The sequence below is a fragment of the Cyprinus carpio genome, chromosome A9 (genome assembly GCF_018340385.1).
Source record: "Cyprinus carpio isolate SPL01 chromosome A9, ASM1834038v1, whole genome shotgun sequence".
Classification (NCBI taxonomy): Eukaryota; Metazoa; Chordata; class Actinopteri; order Cypriniformes; family Cyprinidae; genus Cyprinus; species Cyprinus carpio.
Window position 1 is genome coordinate 32,067,718 of NC_056580.1, and position 21,885 is coordinate 32,089,602.

Genomic DNA, 21,885 nt, shown 5'->3' on the forward strand with positions numbered 1-21,885 from the left:
TCCTGAGATCACCAGCCCCCAGAGTCCCAATCCAACCTCTTTACACTATTAGCCCCAATGGACCGCTCCTTTCTCCTGACTGTGATAGGCTTTCCATAGTTGAGTCCAGATTCACTACAGCGCAAGAACCCACCACAGACTCCTCCAGAAGTGGATTTGAGTACAATGGTAATCCCTGCAACAGATTCCAACCTGGGATGTAGCTCATGAAGTCAACATAGGCCAGCCTGGTTTAGGTGATTGATCTAGACTCCTCGTGAGGATTTACGTCCCATCCTCTGGGCCAGAGTCTTCAGAATCTTGCCAGAGACTTTGGACCTTGACAGCAATGCCACTCTACGACTCAAAGAAGACAACTAGGACCTCCCAACAGCCCATCAGTAGGTTCATCCTCTATGGATGAGGAAACGTCCCGGCAGAGTATGGGTGAGGGACAGGATCTTGCTGAGGGAAAGCTTGGAGAGGAGTCCTTTAAGGAGAATCCAGCTCCCTCCCACCTCTCCGCTCAGCCCAGCTCTGAGTGTGGTCACTTCCCAGATGCGAATCCAACTTGGGAAAGGGTGTCTGTCAAGCACTGTACCCCACCCTCATACTCATACCACGCACTTACGAGGAGGCCAGAGCGCAGTGTCCAAGAAGAAATGGATTCCATTATGGAAAAGACGAAGTAAGATCATCTCTGGTGGTCAGTCTGCGCTTTGAAATCTGCTCCAGCAGGTGGGATCAAAGATGGACAGGGGACCGCAACCCACATCTTTCTCAATGTACCCCAGCATCTGACTCGCTCTTCCAGCTCGCTTTATAGCGTCCCTGCAGACTGGCCCCAAGGCCCTTGGTGAAGGTCCAAACTGGAGCACATGTAGCGTCCCAAACCTTAAGTCAATTTCGAATGGTCTGACCCCACCCTCCCTCCGCCTACTCCTCCTCATGGGTCCTTCTACTCTCCCCAACACGGAGTTAGCCTACAACTCCTTGTACCCTACCGAGTTCCCCACCACACGCCTTTCCCACAACCGCAGAGTTCACCTTATCCTCAACCACCTTAAGAGCAATACATTTTACTCCACCACAGGGGGCGCCATTTACACCCCAGCACAATATGCATTATGCTCATCCTCACAGTGTGCCTTTCAGCCCAGATTCTATTCACCTTATAATGTTCCTCAGGAGCTCCCTACGGCCCCTCATTGGACATGCATGGCAGCCCATATCAACCTCACTTCCCTCTCATGCGCAATCTCCACAGTGCCCCCTATAGACCGGGCTACAACGTTTTCTCCTCATCACCCTGGCGCCCCCTACATTCCATCCATACTAGCCATCTCCCCCCTTCCCTTGCTCTTTTGAGAAGCGCCTCCTGCACCTGTCCCTGCAATGGCGCAGCACAGAGATGCAGCCAGGAAGGTCCTGCATGAGATTCCGTGGGACAATGCAGAACCTTGGTCAGGTAAAAAAAATAGTCCTGTGCATACTTGAGTATTACAATGACCTGACGTGATTTTATGACCCTCCACACCATGTTTACCTGTGGTAAACGTGATTATTAATGAGGCGTGCCTGAAATGCTCTTATACCCGTAATTGTTTGTTGTTTAAATATAATATTTATTAAAAGTAAGTACTAGTTTTACCACTGCTTGTTAATTTTGTATAATCAAAATCAACACTTCTTGTTGTAATTTAATTATTATTATTATTATTAAATTTAAGCGGTTATAATTGCATGAATACAGTTCCTTTATTCTTATATATTATTTCTAAATAAGAAATTTTAAAATAACTATACTAGGTCCTACATACATACACAACCAAACACAACACACATAATGTTTGGGGTGGATGCATGTAGCCTCTGACCTGTAATAACTGTTTTGTGTATTGCACAGAGACAGTAATATATCTGCATAAAACTAGATCAAGGACGAGTGTGGTTCCGGTTGTGTTTGTGAATCCCACCTGAATTCAATATAATCAGCCGAGTTCAGCATGCTGCATTATCTTGGGCTGAGTTTAGACCATGCTTTTCCCTGTGTGACTCCATGTCATAACCGCTCGGTGGTTTTTGTTGGCAGAGCTCATCCGTGCAGGGAGGGGACACACCCATCGACAGGATCAGCACACCGTGCGCTGTCCCAACCGCTTTATGAGGTACAGTCATTTCCCAAAGATGAAGCAGTCTCATGTTATTTTCATACCCTGAGTTGCCATCACTAGAAGCCTCTTATGAAACTGAGATGCTCATATAGCTTGTGCAATAGTTTTTTGGGTAGTCTTTATCCGTATTATTTTTTGTCCCTGCTGACTTGCTGCCGGAGCTCCAGATGCGACGCAAGAGTCTGAATGTCTTCCGGAACTCAGATGATCGGATCTGGAGCTGGCTCTCATGAGACAGCAAGTCTATGGTCTACCAGCATCTCAGTCCCGATGAGAGGTGAGGAACTCATAGTTTCCCCAAATCACAAGCCACAGAGGGAAACAATTTACCCCACTGGTTCTTTTTGCCTCCCAATCTCAGACACTTTGAGATTTTCTCATGTAGAAAGACAAAAAAAAAAAAAAAAAAAAAAAACACGCTCCTTTTTGTAGCATGTATGGGGTTTGTTTAAATTGAGGGTCCTAGGACCACACCACGTGTGTGTATATATATATATCATAGATATAATGTAATAGGTATGTATACAAAGGTATGTATGTTAGTGTCTGTGAATGTCTCTCCCATATATATATCTAATAATATATTTATATATATTATATATATATATATATATAATAGATCTATATATATATATCTATCTATGTTATGTCGTCTAATAATATATCTGTATATTTGTATGTATATGTATATGGATATGTGTACATATGTTATGTATTATATATATATATATATTCTGTGTGTGTGTGTATATTATGTATTTATGTCATGTATGTATGTATGTCCTGATTTTTTTTTGTGTCATTCGCGCAATCTTTTATAATAGACTGGTCCCCTATAAAAAGTCACTAACCATACCGTAATGTATGCACGCCATGCTACCGTAAGTGGCGGTGGTACCGTATGGTTCTGTACATGTTTGCTTTCATACTAAAACGCCTGTACCCTTTGACGCCACTGAACACGTTGAATAGAATAATAGGCCATCGATAAATGGTTGCTAACAAAGAACCCGAAAATTTGTAACACAAAACATGCATACTAATGATTTTCATCCTATAGCATGATTTAGAATGATTTCAAAAAAAATCAAAAAAAAAAAAAAGTGCCCCTGAAGACTGGAGTAAAAATGCTGAACAATTCAAGCTTGAGCATCACAGGCCCGAAACCCTAAAATTTAAAATGTATTAATAGAAACAGCTATTTTAATTGTAATCATATTTCACTGTGTGTTTACAATATTATGTTCATTTTCCTGTAACCCCTGAATGGCTGTGCAGTATGACATGGAGAAAAAGCAGATGTAGCAATAAAAAAAGTTGTCAAACAAATGACCCTAAAAGTGAACCAAATCATGACACTGTAAAAAATGAAATGTTAGTTTTCCCCATTTCTTTAACTCATCAAATTAAGTTGATTTTTTTTTTAAAAAGTCGGGCATTAATGTAATTTTAAGTTAAAATGACAGCCAATCTGATTGTACTTAAAAATTTAGTGCAGTTGAAGTTGGTGGCCAATTTTAAAGTGTACTCATGGATTTTTCACTATTGAAAAATAAATATATGACTATCAGCATTGGTGCTGGATGATCACAAGTGTAAAAAATATTGGTTTTTCTGTGTTAACCTTAAATTTATCTGATCGCTGCCTCCTCAAATACTGACTTGTGAAGTTAACTGTACTGTTTGCCAGACTGTGAAAAACACCCCCCACTATGAGAAATGCTTAAAACCTTATATCTTATATTGGGGTTTGTCATGTTGCAGGCGGGAGGCGGAAAGCTTGAAGGACTGCGAATGGCAGTCAGGCAGGAGGCTGGCAGGAGTTGGAGCTGCAGTTGGAAGATCATCTGCTCTCCCTGAATGAACAGATGCGCAGCAGCTCGCGCAAAGCAGCCTCCTCTACCGCCACCACATGGTCAGTGAATGCGATAATATACATTAATAAATTATCAATTATGCTGTTTAGCATTTTAGTATTTACCTAATATGCCATCTAAAATATATTTATGTTAGAAAGTAAGTAGAACAAAACTGTAATTTCTCATTTTTCATTATACTCTTAGGATTTGAAGTACAGACTAGTCTTAATGTAAATTAATTCCAAATTCCAATGGGAAGTTCACTGAACCTGACATATTGGCATAACCATAATACAGACCATTACATTGTATTATATATACTTGTAAACATTGTTTAGAGTTTAAATTACAGCAAATGTAATTATATAATTCTCATAAAACATTGAGTTAAATTTACAGCAAAATACCTATCACTGTTACATACCGTGACAATTAGGTACCACTTTAAAAGTTTTTTTTTGTTTTTTTTTTTTTTAATTAAATTAATTACGTTTTGCTGAGCAGAGAATGCATTAAATTTGATCCAAAATAAACACAATAATGGAGTCACAAAGAAGTTTTCAATTAATAAAAGAATCCTGAAAACCAAAAGTACCATGGTTTCACACAAAAATATATTAAGCTGCACATCTGTTTTCAACATTGATGAATTATTATTATTTTTTTTTAGTGTCTTGACCAGAAATATTTCTTGAGTAGCAAATCAGCATATTAGAATGATTTCAAGAGGTTTGTGTGACCCTGAAGACTGGAGTAATGATGCTGAAAATTCAGCTTTGCATCACAGGAATAAATTACATTTTAGCATATATTAGAATTTTTTTTTTTTTGGCATTTTAATAATATTTCACAATATTACTATTAATAATACAATTTGATCCAATAAATGCAGCCTTGTGACTTCTTTCAAAAACATTTTACAGACCTCAAACCTTTTGAACGGTAGTGTATTGTGTGATGTTTTTTAACCTTTAGTAAGAGATACGTGTCTCACAGGGAATGCACAGAGGGTCACAGCATGGAAAGCCTGTCTAATTCTTCAGCACTGCGGGCCCATGGAGCCGGTGAGTGGATTATTCTCACGTTACAGGGTCCTGTATCAGATATCATCTGCATGCCTTGTTCTCCTCTCAGTTTCCTCTCATCCTTTATAAATTCTTGTATGTGAATATACAGGTGACGAACCTCCTGAAAGAACAATTGTACCTTCAATCTGAACTGGGATATGAGGCTGCCGACACAGCCCCAGTTCAGTGCCGCTCATCGAGGGGCATCCAGCCCTGGAAGATTCAACCGAACGCTTGAGTCTTGCTCCTCCTCCCCAGCAGAGAGGCAACGTTTACCGGGCAACCCTCAACCTCACACCCACCATCCCTGCAAGGCCTGGAATGGAGGTTCCTCGCCCTGTTTCCCCAGAGAGTATGGAGCAGAACATGACGCCTGCTTCCTTGGAGTTGAGCAGAGATGAGGACGAGATGTCACTGGATGGTCACAGGAGCATAACACGGAGGACTGCAGTCCCACCGAATGGAGGAGTAGAAGTGGCGGGGAATGGTGACCTGCAACATCTTATACATGAGGTGAGAGAACATAAGCTGTTACTCAGAAGAGAGGACCAATCTTTGGCACCATTTGAGTGAGCTCTTTGTAGCCATAATGGTTTTTGGTGGTATGTGTGATGATTGACAGATTTGCTCATGAAATATCATGCATCAGTTTATGCTAATTTACTAGACTGTCATGAAGGTCCAGCAATTCTGATGCTTATGAGGGAAACTGAATTGGATCCTTGTAGTCACCTAGGTAATTTCATGGCTTGTGAATTGATGTAACAGCCTAGCAAGACCTGATGTTTCTCACCAGTGTGTGAATATGTATTTGACCCTGCACAGCACTACCAGTTCTTTGGATTTGCATTTATAGAAACTGTTGAAATTGTTTTTAACATAATTGACCTTGTTGCTGTATGGCAGGTCTATAGATATATATTCTCAAACAGTGTTGGGCTGTAACTAAAAGTTGCAACTTAACTTTTTTAGCAGTATGATAGTAGTTTCAGCTGTTTTCACACAAAACACAATTTATAACAATGTATTTAATGCAAAACCACTTTCATTCAGCGCCAAATTCTTGACAAGGTCGCTTTGGAATATATTTTTCAGGATAAATACATGACTTATATTCCAGAAAGTACTTTTGAATAGTAATTTTGCCAAACGTTCATGTAAATAAACAACTTAAGATAAAATTATTCACCGATTTGAGTCCCTATGCAGCGTTTAAGGTCTCTCTATATTTTTAGTGTTTGATTTTCTTACCTTTAATGCGTCTAACATCATTTCTTATTCATCCTCCTGCAGATTAAAGGAAAGGTAATTGCACATGAAATCAGGCAGGAGATTGGAACCGAGCTTCTGGCTGCTGTGTCGCCACGTAGATCTCCTCGTCCCAGCCAGGAAGCCCCCATGTGTAAGCATCATAACAAGAGGATGGGAGGTTGGTTTTGGATTAGATCACATATTTCTCAATACAGACCTGTTGATCTGTTGAATGTTTGGTAACATCTTGAAAAAATGTTCTATCCTCACAAAATCTGTGCGTTTATTTGATTAAAAAAACATAGTAAAAACAGTCATATTGTGACATATTATTGCAGTTTAAAAACTGTTTTTCTATTTTAAAATATCTTTTATTCCTGTGATGGCGAAGCTAAATTTTCAGCATCATTACTCCAGTCTTCATTGTCACGTGATCGTTCAGAAATCATTTCAATGTGCCGATTTGGTGCTAATTATTAACAATGTTAAAAACTCAAATTTTTGTGGAAACCATGATAGATTTTATTTATTTTGAAATAGAATTCTTTACTGTCACTTGAATGATAAAAAATTCAGCATTTTACGAGGGCTGTGCGATTTAATCGAAATCGACATGAAATCGCCGATTTGAATTTAAATATGTTTTAAATTCACGCTGAATGCATTTTATGACTGTAAAGCATGTCCGTGTGTGTCAAAAATCATGATTAAAACCATAAATTGCAAAATTGATCAAAGAAATCGCAATGTTTTTTTTGTTTTTCTTTGTCCGTAATGCATAGCCCTACTTTTTACCCACTGTTTGTGTGGGCTGTGTAATTTTCTGCTTAATGAAGGCAGATAGGTAGGCAGCTCACTAGTTTGTGGAACAATCTTCTCAGTAAATAACTGTTTTGCTTCCTTCAGCAGATAAAGAAGTAAATCCTGTGAAATAGTCACAACGAACACTGGTTAAAGCTTTGCACTGAGAACGGCCCAGCACCTCTCTCCTTGTTTCGGTCCAGTGAAGCCCTTCCAGACTCGACTGCTTCTGGACTGGAGCTACAGGGGATATGCTCATGGGGGGCATTCTTGAGTTCCAATTCCACTTTTGCAGTGGTTGAGATCTTCCACTTTCCCGAGATCCGCAAAGGGCACGAGGCTTATTGTGGTGTCTGTCTGGTACATATATCTTTACGGAAATGTAATAAATCTTTTGGGATCTATTTTAAGTTGTGATGCAGGTCTTGTTGGTGATGTTTGCAGAGGTTGACAAAGACTGTGGGTAACTAAAGGTTTCTGTGTGAGTGTGTCTTTTTGTCTGTCTAGGACAAAAATGCTCTACTGAAATCAGACTTGTTTTTCGGGGGGGGGGGAATTCAGCCCTCTGTGAGGAACTAACTGTGCAATACATTTCACTTTTTTTCTTCTCAAACTTGAACTGATCATCACAACTACTGTTCTACTCAAAATGCACACCGCTGTCTTCATTTCCTGTTGATGGTCTATCACATACTGAATGTGCAGACACTTAAGACACTTAAGCCTTCAAGCACATTCATAAACATATTGTCCTGTGAGAAGAAAAAGCACTAAATTATATATATATATATATATATATATATATATATATATATATATATATATATACATATAAACATCCATATAAACATATATACATATACATACATACACACACACACATTAGCAAGCCCATGAAATATATACATATTTTTTTTTCTTTCAAACAGCAGTGGGAGTCTGTCAAATCTTCAGATGAGGGATTTAAAGTGTTTTCGACTTAATTTTCCTCATTGTGAATGAGTTGTTTTTGTTTTTTGTTTTTTATGTATAAGCTGGTTATGAATTGTCTAATACTAATTGAAGTTTTATTCGAAACAGGGGACATGTTCCCTTTCTGCTTGGGATGCATGAGGGATCATCTTTAATGGAAGATCAATTAATAAAGATTTATTTATTTTGTACATACACTTGCCTGAGTCATAATTTAGTGTTTTTGGTGTTTCCTGGGAGGTGGTGGGGATGGTGTTTGTAATATGGTTTACAAATCTTTATACTGTACAAAAATACAGAATATTCCAGGTTACTGCAGAATTAAAAGAATAGTTCACCCAAAAATGAAAATTTCCTAAAAATGTACTTGCCCTCAGGCCCTCCAAGATGTAAATGACTTTTGTCTCTTCATTGAAAAAAACAATGTGGAGAAATTTACAATCCACGGTTTAGCCCAGCTCTTTATAATAATATAGTATAATAAAATATAAAATAACATAACATATTATAAAAAAAAAAAAAATCAAAAAACTAAGAATATATTACAACAATAAAATACAACATTAAAAAAATAAAAACATACTTAACTCTCTGTCCCTATTTATTTATAATTCATTTATTAAAGGTTTAATAATTTAAGTCTAAAAAAAAGCATTTACACTGATAGAAATAGAATAGAATAGAAAGCTAACTAAAGCATTTAAACAGATCTGTAAGCAATTTATTTGTTATTGTTTAAATGTGAACATGAATTCTTATATAGTTAGCTGAACAGTACTACACCTGTGTGTGACATGTTTGGAAACCCCTAAACATTTCTATTGCATTAATATGTATAGAACCTTTTTGATGGAACCTTTAAAATGCTTCTATATGAAACATTTTTAAGGGTTCCAAATAATAAGCACCCACTAGAACCTTGTTGTATTTCAGTCTTTGCTCATGGATTTTTTTCAGTAACTCTGCTCTTTCAGGCCTGATCGTGCTTGTCCTTCACGCTTACCATTTTTCATGTGGGCAACAATGTTTAATGACAACTCCTACTGCCTGTGTTTAGCCAAGTATGACGATGAAAATACCTATTGGGTCAGAAAATTATTTTGATAACTCAATCCGGCCCACTGTTACCATGGCAACATGTCTCTGAGATAGAAGGTTTGGCGGTAGATTGAGTTTGATATTGTGGGCATGCTTGAATGGATTCAGAAGGGCAGCCATTAACATAAAAAATGCTACATTAGACCTGGGGGATACTGATATATAACAGGAAATGGCTTGAATAACTCAATCGCGTGGGGGGGTGGTATTTTCATTTTGAACTGTTAGCAGCAGCTCAACTGTGTCCAGTACAGCAAGCAAAAGGTGTTTTTGTTTTCGTCTACAGAGGAGATAGACTGAGTAGTCAGGGAAAATTAACTTTATTACAACACACTATTGGATTTCACTTGCCATCACGTCTAAGAGAGTGTGCTGGATATATTTCCCGACCACTCAATCCCCAACTTTTCTTCATCTCTCAGCCTCTTTGCTTCAGGCAAAAACCCACGAACACAAGGACGTGGTTGTACTTTTGGTCCTTGTGTGTTTCTTGAACACACAAATCGACTCCTGGTCAGTGTGATGACATCATTTTTCATCAAACCTCAATGCATAATAATTTTGACAGCTTGTGTGACACAAACCTCTGCTGTTTAGATTAATGACGCTTGCTGAGAAATAAAACTATATCTGTTAAATCTTGCGCAACTGTCTGTCAGACGCACTGGGACATGGGTAATACACAGTGCCTGTTTTGTGCCTCCTTCGCCCTGTGACGTTCATTAAGCTCCAGTAGTTTCCTCCCTGGTCTTACCTGCTCCTGATGATGAGGGTCATTAGGTCATGCTTTAACCTGTACATGGGCGGCAGTGAAGACAGGGTGTAAACATACGTCGGGTCAGGTGGTTTGGTACTGTTTGTTCTAGAGGTGAACAGGGTGACCTGATTTCTTTGTTGTTTGTTTCTTCAGGATTCTTACACTCCCTCTTTCTTTCCAGACTAACCTCAGTTTACACAGCTGACTCCTGACTTTAATATACCATTTGTTTAATCTATAGTTTAAAAGTGGGGGAAAAAAATAGAAATAGAACACATCTTGTTTTGAAGGTAGAGTGCCAGTTAAAAATCAAGGAATAAATTATCAAAAAAAAATTTAAAAAAAAGTTAGCAATACAAACAAACTAATTATCAAATTGATTATTCATTATTTTTTTATATGTTTAAAAAGTGTTAAATATAAATATATTCCCATGAATAAATATCAATAACATTCCCATCCCCTTTGACTGAATTTAGTGCATAGTTAAGTATTTTATTATTATTATTTTTTTTATTATTATTATTGAATTTAAATGTATATTTATTTTTAAAATAACCTTTTACTTTTTTTTTCTTTAATGAAAGAATTTCCAATTCAATTTTAGCTGCATACTGAAGCCTACCATTTTAATATGTTCAAGAAATGTGACCAACTGTTTTTATAATTTATTTTGACTATTAGCAACCCTATTAGTTACAGTTTTGCAGCGATATCTCCATTTCCCCCCTCAGTTATGTTTTAGACAGGCCGCAGACTAATGACCTATTTCAAAAGCAGGCAGGTGGATCAATAGCAGTTATCTCATTGGCAGATGTCCAGTGACCCGAACAAACAACAGCATACAGTAGCATCTATCCTGGGTTACGGTTAGGATCAAATACATGGTCACACTTTGAACTATTACACCTACTATTATGCCACAGTTCACTTTCATTATCCACGAAACAATGCAATTGGGTATTTTAAAATTATGATTTTCATGCCTGGGAAGTGAATGTAATATGCAAATATGCATTCTAATTATGCTTAACTTTAAAATATTAATATATAAAACTACATTTTAGCATTTTGTAAGTGGCACAAAGGGTGTTTGTGGTTGGTTGCTAAGGCATTGCTATGTGGTTGCTAAGGCATTCTTGCATTCGATTGCTAGAATGTGGCTATGCAATATACCATATTATTTGAGGTGTCCTTAAAACAGTACAGATGATGTCTATTGAAGTTTTATATATATATATCAGCTAGAAATTGCTCTTTGTGAGTGCAATCTTTATTTAATAATGCCTGGAAATGTCATGGACTCTATTTGATCTAAAGAAAAGGAATCTTCATTAATATTTGACATAGCCTGTTACTGCACAAAAACATTACTCACTCCCTTTTGTCTTAAACCCTTGATTTGTACTACATCCACTCTGGCTAAAACTAAAAACGACTGCTTTAGCAGGACAGTAAATCATTCCCACCTCCCAAAATCCCTGAATAATTAAAAAAAAGCCATAAATGAGTGCCAGTGTGATCGAGTCTGTTATACATTATAAAGGAACATTCTCTTGTCTCACAGTTTACCCGTGTCCATGAAGAGAAATCCGGCCATGTGATGTGAAAAACTGCCAACAGCATCCTGAATCAGGATCATAAATAATGTAGGAGCATCAGCAGGTCCCGGTGGGGGCTTATATTGCATTGCTCTGAGTCTTGCTAATGATTGTGAGAGAAAGAGGGAGAGAGACAGAGCAAAGCAGAGAGAAATCTGAGTGTGTCCTGGAGCAGTCGGAAAACTTGCACTGTGAAGACCTGCAGCCATCTCTGCTTCTGTGAGGTTTATGGGACAAGGGACCAAAGCAAAGTGAGTGGGACAACACGGCTGTGGGGAAGGACAGCTTGACTGACTATTTGTTCTGCGTTTGTCTGTGTGGCTCGTTCTCTCTTTCATCCTCTCTCTCCTCTCTGTCTCTCTCTCTCCAACTCTCTCTTGTCTTCCCGTCTCTCCGTGGAGTAAAGAGCGGAAGGCGGTCCCATACAGGAGGAGAGAGGAACACAACAGGGGCTGATAAGTAAGTGTCAACTTTGGCTCCTTCCATCTCTCTCTCCATAAGCTCTCTCGTTCAGCATGGAGCCCAACAGCCCTAAGAAAAGTACAACAGTTTGAGAGCGTCCACTCTTCCAGAGCCAGTTGGATCCCCAGGCAGCGAGCATGTAAGTAGAGAGAGGCTCTTGTATTGCATTGTGCCTAATGGAGACTGGCCTGCATTGCTCTTCGTCTCCCTTGAGGCTGTCTTGAAGCATCAGATCTGTGCAGATTGCTGCCAAAATCAGTTTTATGATATGATGTCATACATAGTGGGATTGTAGTGCTTAAAAAAATTTAATTTTTTTAATGCACACCACAGCGTAATGGCTTGAACAAACAGTGTTTTGCATGCACTTTAGTACGAGGAGGGAATTAAACATTTGCTGTTTGCTTTCAAAATTCTGTATTGCATGCCAAATTAGTTTTTTGGTCGACTATTTGACAGGGGTAATTCAAAGAGTGCGAAGGGTGACCATGCATCGCTAAAAAAAAAGTGTTTTTGTTCTTTGTAAAACTATTGTAGTTCGTGCAGCAGAAATATATTATTATTGTGTTCCTGTTATAGTAGAGACTGTTCATTATGGATCTGGATCACAGCGGTGAGGCTTCAATGCCCGTTCGCAGTAAAAGTGTTTGATGTTGGTGTGTCTGTTGCTGACAATGTTATAACAGGAAAGTGTTAAGTTGATTTTAATGATGATGCCGGCTTGCCCACATCATTGGCAGTCTCTCTTGTGGCTGAGTAAGTTCTCCATCAGTTAATGCAGTGTTCGCTCTTGTTTCTTGGGGCCTTTTTTTTTTATTAAATAATATAAATAATCTGATCTGATGCAGGTTCAGGGCTCAGTGATTTTATGTGCTGGGCACAATCAGGCTAGTAGTTCAGATTTTTACAGAACCTGCAGCTGAAGGAGCGATTGTTATAAGTACTTTTAGTACTTTCGCTTCATGTATTTGTTTTCAAGTGGATCCAAGATGCTTAGAATGCTTAGAATTTTTTTTTTAGCATAGCTGTTTTTGTAGTCCAGCTTTGGCCATTTGTTCATAAAACCAAGCTAGATCATATTATGTTACCTTCCAGCCTCATAATTCAGCAGCATCCAGTGAGGTCATGAGAAACTTGCGCAGTTGTGCTTCTAGTGATGCTGGCTGGGGCTTGATAAACAGCTGTACGTGATCAACAAACGTTGATGTGAAAAATGCAGTTCTGGGCTCGATAGGTCAAGTGACGGCGCCTCAATCTATTTTCACACTCTGGGTAATCTTACAGGTTCATCTCTTATTTCTTATAAATTGACTCAGAAGTTCTGGTAAAGTTTCAAACTGCATGGAGGTGCGCCAACACCATCGTTGAGCGTAAGCTCATGCTGTTTTCACATGTGTTTGAGGACAGCATGTTGTCAGGCTAAAAGTGATCTAAACCCATCAGCCTTCTTCAGGGAATTGATTGTATTGACCCCAGTGAATCACCCAGCAAATGCTGGTGGCTGGACACATGGGGTAAATCAGTCAGCATGAACAGTTTACGCCCGGCCGTGTTCCATCTGTTATTAAAAAGTACCATGGCAATACTACAACCTACAATTTCAATTTATGTAATTTTATCATTTTAGAGTGGTTTTTTGGGGCATTTTTCCTACTGGTCAGACTGGGGGACCCAGCTTAATCCAGCTAAGACCAGTTTAGGCTTGGTGTTTTTCCAGCAGGACACTGTGTTAAATTAAACCAATAAAACACTCAAGGATGTGTATCATAGTGATTGTAACATGATTAAATGGGGTTTTTGCTACATCCACACATACTTTTGTTAATGACGGTATAATTCTTATAGAATTTCTTTTCTCTTCAGATTCGCAAACGCAGACCAACTCCAGCAACTTTGGTTATCTACAATGAGCACAAGTACATCAGGTAAGAGCCTTAAAAACCATTTAAACAAGTTGATGCTTCATTGTAAGTCACTGAAAGGGCTCGTTCAGTCAGCCGATATGGACTGTTGGGTCATAGCCGACAAGGCTCTATTGAACTAGAGCTCTGCTGTGTATCTAAATTTAGATAAACGAATCTGCAGCGAACGGTCTGTCCCTCATGAAGCAGTAACTTTAGGGTAATAAGGTTCTCAGTATTCTCTCATTGAACCAAAGCTCTAACTCTATTCATTTGCTTCGGTTAACTGGCATCAGCATCCCTAATCATTAAATACTAGACCTCATGACTGTTCTTTTCAAAAAAACAAACCCAGATTTGGGTCTAATTGTGCATCTTTTGGAGGTGTTTTTCAAAGGTTCGATTGATGTAGTATTTTCAGCTGTGGCCGTATTTCGCTATTGTTTATGTAAAGCTGTGGGTTTCTGTATTGTTATGAAAATAGGCCCTCTCCAATTCTCATGTAGAGTCATTATATGCTATTGCGGGAGGGAAATGTGCTCTTTTGGTTTAAAGGACAACTTGATAGGTCTGATGAGGTCATTTCACATCGGAGCGTCTGTAATCTAGCCTTGGGTTGGAACAACACAACACGCTGTGAATTATGGCAACGGTCCAACAGGGCGGCTATCAGCACAAACAACCCACCTATGGTGTCAGCATATGCGACCGGACAGGCTGTGTGGACCATTCACACTACCCGCTCTGTCATCTATTTCAAGGTTGTCTCTTCTGGGGTGAACTTTGAGTTTAACCTCAAATGTAGAACGATTCGGCTTATCTATGAGTGGAATTCAGGGTTTATTTTCGGGAAATGGATGGGACGTACTTTTTTCAATTATATGTGCTATCTGCAAATGACACTTTGGAAGGTTAATATAGAAGCCTTTCGCTATTGCTGCTCAAAAAGACGAGGAGAAAAGGGGAAGACAGCTTATAACTGGCTGAGGTCGGAGATAGTGCTTATACCATAGACAGTCTGTCGTCCGCCTGTTTGTGGGTGGGGCTTGTGCAATATGACCTCATATCATATGCAACTTATTTCTTATACTTGGTAATTATGACTTTTTATATCACAATTGCAAATCTCAAAGTGACCATTTGATCTCACCTTACTTTCTTATTTTAAACTCACAATTACCTTTTTAAACATTTTAAAAGTAAGAACACTGGCTTTACGTACTGTAGTTTGTTCCTCAAGACTTGCATGGAACATTCATGTGGTCTTCACCTGAAGACTTTTGTTTTCCAACCATACATCCTGCTGAGTTAAGTTCATATGTTTTCCACACGCAAGCAGAATCAAATAAAGTTTTCCCACTTGAGGGAAATGCCAGCACAATTAGCATCATCAGTAACACATGGTAACCTCGACCCTAATCTCCACTCAACAGCCGCACCTCTCAATAAACAGTGTTGTTTGGCACTGGTAAATGTAGAAGAAATCATTCCAGAGTCTAAAACTAATGGCTAGCGCTTCAAGTCATGTCAGAATGATCACGATTAGAGCAATGTGACATGCAATGCCATCACAGATTTTTGCTTGGAAATTAAAGAATGAAGGTGGAAGCTAATGGGTATCATTTATAATTATGTTTAATTGTAAATTGTGGTCTGTAGTATTGACTTTGTTCACATTTTTTGATGAGACGTGCCAGACAGCACTGCTCCTTTAGCAACGTTTATGAGGCGCCAGGCTTGTGGGACAAAAACTTCCCATAATTCTCTATGGCATCAGCATGAAAATGATCAAATACACAGATAAGCTCCCTAATTTCCCACACCTAATGCACATCTTTTGATCTTCAGTGTTGCATTAGCACTAAAAACGCTTCCTGTGTTTGTCAAGTGAAAAGAGAGAAAGAAATATGAAATTGCTCCAATTTATTCAGACCAAAAATCTATAACACATCACATCATAATTATGAATTCCAAGCTTGTAAGTTGGAACTTCCCAGAAGCACTTGACATGGCAGAAGAATTTTACAAGAAGCCCGTACTAATGTCATATTGCTCATGACAGTGAATTGTTTAAAATGTGCTGGGCTACTTTGAGGTCAGAACATCAGTGATACTTGAGTACTGGGACAAAACAGGGCTACAGAACCTGTTAAAGTCAAATGTACTCTCTGCTATCAAGGTCCACTGTGTCACTGAATTAATCGTGCTCAACATGTCAGAAGTTTCACAAGTTGGGTGCTGCTTCTTTACATGATTGTTACATCTGGCAGTATTTTACATAAAGACGAGTACACATCTGTGAAACATTATCAATGGGTATATATTTTTTCCGCACGCCTTTTCCTTTTGTCATTACATAATAATGTTTTTATGTATTATTAGTATATTATAGAATCACCTCCCTTTAAAATTATTTAAAAAAATTGGCTGAAATTTAAGAAAGATACAGTTTTTGTGTTTCATCCAGCTGTTTTTTTCCTGTTTTTTTATTACAGTTTTTTTCTTTTTCCGACATGTTGGTGTTATATTCAGGCATTTCAGGATGCAAAACAACAAAATGTGATTGTTTTAAAGGGGGGTGATTATTTTCTATATCGACTGTATATAATCTCAAACATCCAGTGTCAGAGTTATCTTTACAAATGGTTCAATATCAGTGAATAAACATAGCAATGATCCACCTCATCTGAGTTTTCAGGACTAGTCTTGGCTGGAAGCTCACAGAGATCATATGTGCCCATACTCTTGTGTTTGACTTGGCAGAGACAACTGGTTTCTCAGGATGGAGCCAGCATGCCATCTGCCAGTTCTGCTTGAGAAGAGAGGGCTTGTTATGAGCTCACAAGCTTCCCTTGACTAAGAGCGTTTATTGTCTCCCGATGGTTGCCAGGGCGTCGTACTCAACAGAGATGACACGCTCTCCAGCAAAGCCATTCAAACCTGACAAATGACTGGGAAGTGCTGTTAATTTCAGAGCTGTTTGTTTTTCCTGATTGAGATGCAGAGGATCACTGGGTGGTTGTTGTAGTGTGTTGGCGGTTGTGCACGGAGAACGGCTGCTTAGTTTTCCCCTGCTGATTTTTGATGTAGATCGCAGGGGCGTGTTGAGGAGGTGGGACGCACAAAGCTGCATTCACAAAACAAGCTCCTCTTTGTTTGGCTGGCATTTCTTCTCTCTGATCCAAAAACACTTGGGAATTGGTCCCTTATAAAAAAGAAAGTTTTTGAAGCTTTATGAACTTGCGTCACATCCTGGGATTGCTGCTTGTCATAAACTGGGCACCATATAACCGTGAGCAGAAGATGATGTTTGAAGAGCGGCTTGTGGTTTTTATTGTTGTTAGTGTGGTAATTTGGTCCTGTGTTCCATGGAGCAGCGAAACTGTGGCTTTTGGCAGGGACTTGTTTGCAATACATCTGTTGTAATAAGGAACCTCTTGTGTGGAGCCAGTGGGCCATAAATGCAGAAAGCTCTCTGGCTACTGTGGTTCACTGTGTGGCCCCTGATTTTACTTAACATCGAAGGACTAAAATCATAATCCAGCCTTTGCTTTGAGTCCATTTCAAGTCTTAAGTGGCTATTAGGTGAGGGAATAAAAGATGCTCAGTGGCTTTAAGAGAAATCAGGGGGCTTTTAAAAGTCTTCTTACCCCTGTTAAACGTGTCCATCAGTCCAAGTAGTGGTGCATACAGTCCTCGCAGTACATAATAGTTTTCCATTGTATGAATGTACAATCAAAACACAGACTACATACTAACAATAATTCAGTATATGTTAAATATACTGTATATAATGGCCCTCCAAATATATGAATTTCATTATCAAACCAAATAGCATTTAACAAGCAAATTAGTTCATTATAATTAACTTCACATTTTTGAACCATTTTTGCAATGTTCATGCAGAAATCCTGTGCATATTTCTTCAATATAAATGCAACTTAGATTTTTTTTAATGCAATAACATTTGAAAATTTTCTTATGTGACTTGAATGATGGAATATATCTGTATGTTTTTTTTCTATCATAAAATTAATTTTATTTCACAAGGATTGATAAAAAAAAAGGAAAGACATTTATACTGTAATAAAAGATCAACTTCAACCATTCTATCCAACGAATAATCCTGGCCAAAAAAAGTAGTTGTGGTTTCCACAAAAATACTATTTTCAGAATTGATAATATTTTTAAGCAGAAAATCAGCATATTAGAATGATTTTCTGAAGGATCATGTGACACTGAAGACTGGAGTAATGATGCTGAATCAATTCAACTTAGCATCACAGAGAAAAAAAAAAAAAAAAAGAAAAAAAAAAAAAAAATATATATATATAATATATAATATATCTCAAATACAGAACAGTTATTTTAAATTGTAATATTTCACAATATTACTAAGTTTTAGTCTGTATTGTGTTGATCACAACATAAATGCATGCCTTAGTGAGCACTAATAGACTTCTTTTATTTTCTGAGTCTCAAAAAACGTTGAAATAAAATTAAGTTAGACACCCAACAACATCATCTTTTTATCAGAAAACTTTTTGTGTGAAATAAAATCTGCAATACTAAATGAATAATTTGGATGTTGATAGGCTACAGCTATATTCAACCTTCCAATAATACACCCTAGATTGCAAATGTTCCAGGTCCTCACTGTAAAATTTACCCAATTAATAAAATAATTTAATAAAAAAAGAACGTTATAAGAACATTCCCTAGGATCTTAAGACTAGCATTTGGAGCTCGATAGAGCTAGATTCACAACTCAGGGTGATCCATAGTCTTGGAGAGCATGCCCATGTACACAAACTGATTGCTGAACTGCAAGGATTTGCTCTGGAAAGGAAACATCGATGGACACCTGGAAGATTACATTGTTGTTCTTCCCTCTCTGAAAATGCAACAACCAACTCGACATATTCATAGCATCGAAATAATGTATAAACCCCTCTTAGTGCAGTCGCAGTCAGAAAAAAAAAAAAAGTGCCTAAATGCAGTCTTGCATTAGGAACCAAAGAAACTTGGGCGTGGAATGTTAAACCCTTTTATTTTTTTTTTTTTTTTTTTCTTTTTTTTTTTTTTCTTTGGTATTTGTTAGTCGCTAAACACATTCATTCTTGGGATCACATAAGAGTAGCATTGATCTAACTTGGGCTCTTCGCGTCGTAGCAGCCTTTAACGAGCCTTTGTGGAGATAGAAAACTCCAGAAGACATGAACGCACGTGTTCCCAGTTTGGGTAACACTTTCCTATTCAGTTATGAAACAACCTTAGTTGCTGAATGTTTCTCTGAACTTGCAAAATAACATCCCGTTTTTTTTTTTGTTTTTTTTGTACTGTTTTATCCTAGGTTATGTGACCATTTTTAAGGAACCGTTCCAATTGATAATTTTCCCAAACATTATGGTAATGTTTACTTTATATGTTCTTTTTAACATCTGAAATTAAGAGTAACACAACCATTGACCCAACTATATTAGACAAACATTAAACTAAAAATGCTTTCGACACCAAAAACAGAGAATGTTATTTGTTCATACTTTAGATTTCGGATTCATCATGAATGTCATGCGAGTATGGTGGTTGCTGCACAAAGACAAATTAATTAATTGAAATAGAAAGCTTCCATACTCCATAGTATAAAAAGTCTTTACTGTCACTTCCGATCACTGCAAGGAGGGACATTGTAATATACCCCACACCCCACTCCCATTTGGATTTTGAGTTCAATTAACATTTATTTGAAATAGACAATGCATTTTGTAACCATGTAAATGTATTTATTGTCACTTTCAATACTTTCCAATGTATCCTTATCAATCACTAGTATGGAAACAATTTTCTTGAAAAATATAAAGAATAAAAAAAATTATTTGGTAGAGGAATATTTTCTAGCATTTATAAAGCACTGAAAATGGTACGAGCATTAGTCCCTCTGTTTCTTTTTTCCCCTTCAATGAGATACCAAGCAAGACTACAAGCAATCAAACCAAGAAGTGAGTATCTAAAGCGCAATAACAGATAGATGAGAGATTAAACCTTGCACTTACAAATGGAGCATTTAGATTTGCTCTACCCTCATCCTGTATCCCAACCATCATGGATGTATCAGAACATCACAACACGTGTTCTTTTTTCAGTTGTCTTAGTGGACGTCACTGCAGTATGTAAGCTAGATCTGGCAGAGTCTCTTGCTAAGATTGCTCATCGGAGGGCTTTGCTATGATATGGATGGAGCATCTGATGCAGTTGGTCAATGATTCTGCTGGAGCACAAGCTCCTGAATAAGATCTGCGGTGAATCAGATCCCCCTTACTCCTCTCACGCTGTGCTTTGTCCTACTGCGCACCTCAAGGCCGCAGAGTGCCCCAGCTGTCTCCAGCCCACCAGAGGAAACAGTAGTAGCGATCACACAACCCACCTAACCATGAGAGGTATACGCGCCCCGCTATTGCCAAAGCACAATATAACCATGTGCATATTTGTGGATGTTTTCATGTCTTACGTAAGCCATATGATTCATTCCTGTTATGCAGTACCTTTTGAGTTTGGGAATTTAGTATTTCTATAAAGGGACCAGACTTTCAGAAAAAAAGCCAAACAACTCAGAAACTTGAATTTTAATAATTCCAACTTGATTATTTTACTACAATGGGGAAGAAACAAAAAAATAAATACAGATTCTAGAAGTTTAAAAATTTCTCAGTAATTCATGAGGAGTTAACATACATTTAATATTTTTCTATACCTTTGATAATATTGATATTATCATACTTTTATTTTCTCAGAAAAAGTAACTCTACAGCTCCCTCTCCTCCTTATCCGCCTGGCAAGTGATTGTTTTAGGGTCAAACAGAAGCCAATTAATAAGTTATATTTATACAGTTTTTATGTTAATATATTTATAAGCCATTAATATTATTATTTTAAATAAAGTTTTCTACACTTCATAATGTGTGTACATTCGTACATACCGAGAAAGATCTTCTGCATTAGCATTTACTTTTCTTACTCCATACATGGCCGCCAGGTATATTTTTTATTGGTCATTATTTTATTCTTGATCTGCATTTATTTGTCCAGCATCGCTTTACGCACACTTCCTATATAAAATAAAAGATTATCTGATTCTGATTTACTTCTGCATAAATTATACCAATGAGAAATTCAAACAAAATTGATCATCAAAACTCTTTGTTAATAAATAGTGTTGGTTTTATGTATAATTATATGTAGTATTAAAAATTTTTATTTTTGTTTATATGTTTGAGTAAGATTGTGTGTGTGTATTATTGTTAGCATATTGGTTGGTTACTTAAAGTTTTTAGTAGTTTTTGTTGTGGTTTTTTTGTTTTTCATTTTCTTTATTAGGTTTTTGTTTTTTAGAAAGTTACTGTTCTTCTGGCAAGTTTTTTATTAGGGCTTTTAGTTTGTTTTTTTATTTTGGCATCAACTTAAGTTCACAAACAAACATGAGAAAATTTAGCTTTGAAATAAAAAGTACTTTTTAAAACGAAGAATAAAAATTAGTTAATAATAAATCTAAGAAAAATAATAGATGAAGGTAAAATAAAATGCAATTCGTACCAGGTGAAATTATCTGTTCATGCCATTCAAAGTGTACAGCATGATTCCAGCATAATTCATTTTAGCCACAAAGCCATCTTTCTCCATTAAATATTCTACCAGCAATATTGCTGTTTCTCACCGATGGAGGGCATCCAATGACCTTACTACAACATGCAGCCTTACACAACAGACCACATCACCGGCACGTGCCATGGATCAGTTAGTTGGCCAATAACATTGTTCCTCCGCTTCTCTCTAACTTCACCTGCCACAGTGAGGTGTCCGGAAGTCCTGAGTCCACTATAAGCGGAACAATATCGCTCCAGCAAAGCCTCTGAGTTGGATTTGAGAATCATCTCAAAGAGCATCTTGAGCTTCTCTCACTGAAAAG

General features: G+C 37.7%; 1 pseudogene; it reads left to right on the plus strand.

Moving 5' to 3' along the window:
* The first annotated feature begins 395 nt into the window (after window positions 1-395).
* Window positions 396-11,542, plus strand: LOC122146216 (annotated as a pseudogene).
* The last annotated feature ends 10,343 nt before the right edge of the window (window positions 11,543-21,885 follow it).